The sequence below is a fragment of the Cherax quadricarinatus genome, chromosome 50 (assembly GCF_038502225.1).
Source record: "Cherax quadricarinatus isolate ZL_2023a chromosome 50, ASM3850222v1, whole genome shotgun sequence".
Classification (NCBI taxonomy): domain Eukaryota; kingdom Metazoa; phylum Arthropoda; class Malacostraca; order Decapoda; family Parastacidae; genus Cherax; species Cherax quadricarinatus.
This window is the reverse complement of record NC_091341.1, coordinates 17,696,716-17,703,772: the sequence shown is the minus strand read 5'-3', so window position 1 is coordinate 17,703,772 and position 7,057 is coordinate 17,696,716. Positions and strand designations below refer to the sequence as shown.

The window sequence follows — 7,057 nt, the reverse complement described above, 5'->3', positions numbered from 1 at the left end:
TCTTCAAGAAGGAACTAGTTAAGTTCTTCAAGAAGGAACTAGTTAAGTTCTTCAAGAAGGAACTAGACAAGTTCTTCAAGAAGGAACTAGACAAGTTCTTCAAGAAGGAACTAGTTAAGTTCTTCAAGAAGGAACTAGACAAGTTCTTCAAGAAGGAACTAGTTAAGTTCTTCAAGAAGGAACTAGACAAGTTCTTCAAGAAGGAACTAGTTAAGTTCTTCAAGAAGGAACTAGACAAGTTCTTCAAGAAGGAACTAGTTAAGTTCTTCAAGAAGGAACTAGTTAAGTTCTTCAAGAAGAAACTAGACAAGTTCTTCAAGAAGGAACTAGTTAAGTTCTTCAAGAAGGAACTAGACAAGTTCTTCAAGAAGAAACTAGACAAGTTCTTCAAGAAGGAACTAGACAAGTTCTTCAAGAAGGAACTAGACAAGTTCTTCAAGAAGGAACTAGTTAAGTTCTTCAAGAAGGAACTAGTTAAGTTCTTCAAGAAGGAACTAGACAAGTTCTTCAAGAATGAACTAGTTAAGTTCTTCAAGAAGGAACTAGTTAAGTTCTTCAAGAAGGAACTAGACAAGTTCTTCAAGAATGAACTAGTTAAGTTCTTCAAGAAGGAACTAGTTAAGTTCTTCAAGAAGTAACTAGACAAGTTCTTCAAGAAGGAACTAGACAAGTTCTTCAAGAAGGAACTAGTTAAGTTCTTCAAGAAGGAACTAGACAAGTTCTTCAAGAAGGAACTAGACAAGTTCTTCAAGAAGGAACTAGACAAGTTCTTCAAGAAGGAACTAGACAAGTTCTTCAAGAAGGAACTAGACAAGTTCTTCAAGAGCTGTAGTTCTTGTGTTGAACCTGGTGAGGTTAAGCTTTGATCCACCAGGAGGTCTGGTTTGGGAGTGCCCCGCGGGAGCGTCGACCCCCCCGGGTCTGATTTGGGAGTGGACTGGTGAGGCGTCGACCCCCTCTCCCCCAGGACATCCTTCAGTACCCATCCCTTTCTCTGGGTCGAACCCAATTGCCTCCCGTTCTCCAGGTGTTGTATAACTAATTTGGGTTATACATACACAGTACTAACTATACATTGCATACACACACAATACTAACTATACACGGTATACATACACAATACTAAGTATACAGTGTTAGGTGAATAAGACACATTTGCAACATCTGGGTGTCTCTATTATCAAGATGTTTCGACAACCAGCGGCTTCATCACTTTAATGCAGATCTTATTAACTGGAGACAGTAGAAGATGAGGTAATCAGTCCCTCAGCCTTGAAAGGTGTTGGGTGTGCTAGGCTTGATCAGTCTGTAGTGTGTAGTACGACTCTTGTGTTGTGTAGTACGACCCTTGTGTTGTGTAGTACGACTCTTGTGTTGTGTAGTACGACCCTTGTGTTGTGTAGTACGACCCGTGTGTTGTGTAGTACGACCCTTGTGTTGTGTAGTACGACTCTTGTGTTGTGTAGTACGACCCTTGTGTTGTGTAGTACGACCCTTGTGTTGTGTAGTACGACCCTTGTGTTGTGTAGTACGACCCTTGTGTTGTGTAGTACGACTCTTGTGTTGTGTAGTACGACCCTTGTGTTGTGTAGTACGACCCTTGTGTTGTGTAGTACGATCCTTGTGTTGCGTAGTACGACCCTTGTGTTGTGTAGTACGACCCTTGTGTTGTGTAGTACAACTCTTGTGTTTTGTGTTACGACTCTTGTGTAGTACGAACCTTGTGTTGTGTAATACGACTCTTCTGTAGTACGACCCTTGTGTAGTGTAGTACGACCTTTGTGTAGTGTATAGTATGACTTGTGTATAGTACGACCTTTGTGTTGCGTAGTACGACCCTTGTGTTGTGTAGTATGCAGTACGACCCTTGTGTTGATGTAGTGTGATACGACCCTTGTACTAGTGTGTAGTATGACTCTTGTACTAGTGTATATTATGATCCTTGTACTGTCGTGTAGTACGACCTGTGTACGAGTGTGTTGGTGATATTATCGTCTTATACGACCTGTGTACGAGTGTGTGGTACGACCCGAGTGGTTTCTGGGGGTCGTATATACAGACATCTTAGCAAGACTCACCAGACCTTCGGAAATAAGAGACAACATTCTGGTAGTATCTCGCCTCAGACATCCTCCTTGGAATGATTACTCGACCTCGGAGGTCGACTCTCCCTCCCTCCTTCCATCCCTCTCTCCCTCCCAATCGACTTCCACCGTGATTACCCATAGCAGGAGGTCGACCTCCTCCTTCGTTCTCCTCGTCCTCAGCCTGACCTCTGATTCTCAAGGCATAAGTTGTTAAGTGATGGATGCAATTACACTCTCACCACAGGCTGACATACCAGCTTGGTTTGTATGTGTAGTGGGGAGGCAGTCACGGTGCTGGGGAGACAATCACGGTGCTGGGGAGACAATCACGGTGCTGGGGAGGCAGTCACGGTGCTGAGGAGACAATCACGGTGCTGGGGAGGCAATCACGGTGCTGAGGAGACAATCACGGTGCTGGGGAGACAATCACGGTGCTGGGGAGACAATCACGGTGCTGGGGAGACAATCACGGTGTTGGGGAGACAATCACGGTGCTGGGGAGACAATCACGGTGCTGGGGAGACAATCACGGTGCTGGGGAGACAATCACGGTGCTGGGGAGACAATCACGGTGCTGGGGAGACAATCACGGTGCTGAGGAGACAATCACGGTGCTGGGGAGACAATCACGGTGCTGGGGAGACAATCACGGTGCTGGGGAGGCAATCACGGTGCTGGGGAGACAATCACGGTGCTGGGGAGACAATCACGGTGCTGGGGAGACAATCACGGTGCTGGGGAGACAATCACGGTGCTGGGGAGACAATCACGGTGCTGGGGAGACAATCACGGTGCTGGGGAGACAATCACGGTGCTGGGGAGGCAATCACGGTGCTGGGGAGACAATCACGGTACTGGGGAGGCAATCACGGTGCTGGGGAGACAATCACGGTGCTGGGGAGGCAATCACGGTGCTTGGGAGACAATCACGGTGCTGGGGAGGCAGTCACGGTGCTGGGGAGACAGTCACGGTGCTGGGGAGACAGACATGGTGCTGGGGAGACAGACACGGTGCTGGGGAGACAGTCACGGTGCTGAGGAGACAGACACGGTGCTGGGGAGACAGTCACGGTACTGGGGAGGCAATCACGGTGGTGGAAAGACAGTCACAGTTCTGAGGAGACAGTCACGGTGCTGGGGAGACAGTCACGGTGCTGGGGAGACAGTCACGGTGCTGGGGAGGCAATCAATGTGCTGGGGAGGCAATCACGGTTCTGGGGAGACAGTCACGGTGCTGGGGAGACAGTCACGGTGCTGGGGAGGCAATCACGGTGCTGGGGAGGGAATCACAGTACTGGGGAGAAAGTCACGGTGCTGGGGAGACAGTCACGGTGCTGGGGAGAAAGTCACGGTGCTGGGGAGACAGTCACGGTGCTGGGGAGACAGTCACGGTGCTGAGGAGACAGTCACGGTGCTGGGGAGACAGTCACGGTGCTGGGGAGACAGTCACGGTGCTGGGGAGAAAGTCACGGTGCTGGGGAGACAGTCACGGTGCTGGGGAGACAGTCACGGTGCTGGGAAGAAAGCCACGGTGTTGGGGAGACAGTCACGATTCTGGGGAGGCAATCACGGTGCTGGGGAGGGAATCACAGTGCTGGGGAGAAAGTCACGGTGCTGGAGAGACAGTCACGGTGCTGGGGAGGCAATCACGGTGTGGGGAGATAGTCACGGTGCTGGGGAGACAGTCACGGTGCTGGGGAGGCAATCACGGGGCTGGGGAGACAGTCACAGTCCTGGGGAGACAGTCACGGTGCTGGGGAGACATTCACACTTCTGGGGAGACATTCATGGTGCTGAGGAGGCATTCACTGTGCTGGGGAGATAGTCACGGTGATGGGGAGACAGTCACGGTGCTGGGGAGGCAATCACAGTGCTGGGGAGACAGTCACGGTGCTGGGGAGACAGTCACAGTGCTGGGGAGACAGTCACAGTGCTGGGGAGGTAGTTACGGTACTGGGGAGACAGTCATGGTACTGGGTAGACAATCACGGTGCTGGAGAGACAACACGGTGCTGGAGAGACATTCATGATGCTGGGTAGGCAATTACTGTGCTGGGGAGACAGTCATAGTGCTGGAGAGGCAGTCACGGTGCTAGAGAGACAGTCACGGTGTTGGAGAGACAGTCACGGTGTTGGGGAGACAGTCACGGTGTTGGGGAGACAATCACAGTGCTGGAGAGGCAGTCAATGCTGGAGAGACAATCACAGTGTTGGAGAGGCAGTCAATGCTGGGGAGACAATCACAGTGCTGGGGACGCAATCACTGTGCTGAGAGAAACTATCACAGTCCTGATAAATAATCACAGTGCTGAGGAGACAATCACAGTGCTGAGAGAGACTCAGTGGTGACAATCACAGTGCTGAGAGAGACTCAGTGTTGACAATCACAGTGCTGAGAGAGACTCAGTGTTGACAATCACAGTGCTGAGAGAGACACAGTGGTGACAATCACAGTGCTGAGAGAGACTCAGTGTTGACAATCACAGTGCTGAGAGAGACACAGTGGTGACAATCACAGTGCTGAGAGAGACACGGTGGTGACAATCACAGTGCTGAGAGAGACACAGTGGTGACAATCACAGTGCTGAGAGAGACACAGTGTTGACAATCACAGTGCTGAGAGAGACACAGTGTTGACAATCACAGTGCTGAGAGAGACACAGTGTTGACAATCACAGTGCTGAGAGAGACACAGTGGTGACAATCACAGTGCTGAGAGAGACACAGTGGTGACAATCACAGTGCTGAGAGAGACACAGTGTTGACAATCACAGTGCTGAGAGAGACACAGTGGTGACAATCACAGTGCTGAGAGAGACACAGTGGTGACAATCACAGTGCTGAGAGAGACACAGTGGTGACAATCACAGTGCTGAGAGAGACAGTGGTGACAATCACAGTGCTGAGAGAGACACAGTGTTGACAATCACAGTGCTGAGAGAGACACAGTGTTGACAATCACAGTGCTGAGAGAGACACAGTGGTGACAATCACAGTGCTGAGAGAGACACAGTGGTGACAATCACAGTGCTGAGAGAGACACAGTGTTGACAATCACAGTGCTGAGAGAGACACAGTGTTGACAATCACAGTGCTGAGAGAGACACAGTGTTGACAATCACAGTGCTGAGAGAGACACAGTGGTGACAATCACAGTGCTGAGAGAGACACAGTGGTGACAATCACAGTGCTGAGAGAGACACAGTGTTGACAATCACAGTGCTGAGAGAGACACAGTGGTGACAATCACAGTGCTGAGAGAGACACAGTGGTGACAATCACAGTGCTGAGAGAGACAGTGGTGACAAACAATCACAGTGGTGACAGAGTGCTGACAGAAGAGTAGTTATTGTGATTAGCGGTGGTGGAGCAGGGTGACTTGTCCACTTCTCAGCCACTTTGTAAAGGTTGCAAAACTTTGCTGATTCCTTCACCCAAGTGGACTGTCATATCGCAAAGTGGACTATCCTGCTGCAGAGTGGACTATCCTGCTGCAGAGTGGACTATCCTGCTGCAGAGTGACTATCCTGCTGCAGAGTGGACTATCCTGCTGCAGAGTGGACTATCCTGCTGCAGAGTGGACTGTCATGTCGCAAAGTGGACTGTCATGTCTCAAAGTGGACTATCTTATTGGAAAGTGGACTATGTTCTCGCAAAGTGGAGTGTCATGTCGCAAAGTGGAGTGTCATGTCGCAAAGTGGAGTGTCATGTCGCAAAGTCCAACTAGGTTTAACTTCAGTATAAATTGAGCGAACACAGACTAAATTTTATTTTTAGCAGCGTGAGAAAACTTTCTTGCAGACTCCATGATTCTCTTGTGTGTGTATATATATACATACATATATATATATATATATATATATATATATATATATATATATATATATATATATATATATATATATATATATATGACGTGACCTTAACTTACCTTGTGTGTAGTGTGAGGTCAGAACCCTGGGTGACCTTATCACTGAGGTCACCTTGATGGTAACCTTATCACTGGCGTGAGGTCACCGTGATGGTGACCTTGTTAAGTGTGTCCACTAGTGTGCTAGTATTTACTAGTTAAAACTATGTTAAAGTTTGTTAGCGTCCTCACTCAGTGGTCCTCGGGAAGTGAGGGGAAAATGAGGTGGAGGGGTGAGGTGAGGGGTTATAACCCCCTGGTGGGAGCCAGGTGACCTGGCTTGTGACCTCTGCTGTCAACACCGGGGGTTGGGAGGTAGAGACTGGCTCCGTCTGTACGGCAGCCATGCACGGATACAACTGACTCGCAACCACACTGCCACCCACACTGCCACCCTCTCCCGCCCACCCTCCCAGTGCCATCACTAACACCCCTCTCCCACCCACAGTGCCGCCACTACCACTACCACCACCAATGGTACTAACACCACCACTACCACTATCAGTGGTACTAACACCACCACTACCACTGCGACCTCTCCCACACCCACCCACCCAGTGCCATCACTAACACCCCTCTCCACCCACAGTGCCGCCACTACCACCACTAATGGTACTAACACCACCACTACCACTGCCACCTCTCCCACACCCACCCTTTCAGCGCCATCACTAACACCCCTCTCCCACCCAGAGTGCCATCACTACCACTACCACCACCAATGGTACTAACACCACCACGAAAATAACCACAACCATCACCAGTACCACTGTCATTATTTTCTTCACTATCAGTGTTATTATCGTCCTTCTCATCACTAGATGCATTTCGTTTTTTCCCGTGAACTGAGGTAGGTATCCCGTATTGTGTAACTCACTATATGCGACTGGAATAGTGCAGAGTGCAACACAAGTTTATAATACAATGTTATTGTTGAAGATCTGAAGGAACTCGGGAGAGGTATTGACAAGTCATCACATGGAAACTAATTTATATTTTTTTTAATGCAAATTGTTAATGAATTAAGACACTTGTTCAACACTTGCTTATGTTTATTGTG

The 7,057-nt window shown here is 49.1% G+C and overlaps 1 protein-coding gene across 1 annotated transcript in view; it reads right to left on the bottom strand.

The window, feature by feature from the left end:
• chp (leucine rich repeat containing G protein-coupled receptor chaoptin) overlaps positions 1 to 6,367 on the bottom strand; it is a 605,365-nt gene extending 598,998 nt beyond the window's left edge. The window contains exon 1 of the mRNA XM_070095441.1: positions 6,019 to 6,367. The gene's annotated coding sequence lies outside the window, so the exon portion shown is untranslated. The remainder of the gene's footprint in view (positions 1 to 6,018) is intronic.
• Positions 6,368 to 7,057: the final 690 nt, after the last annotated feature.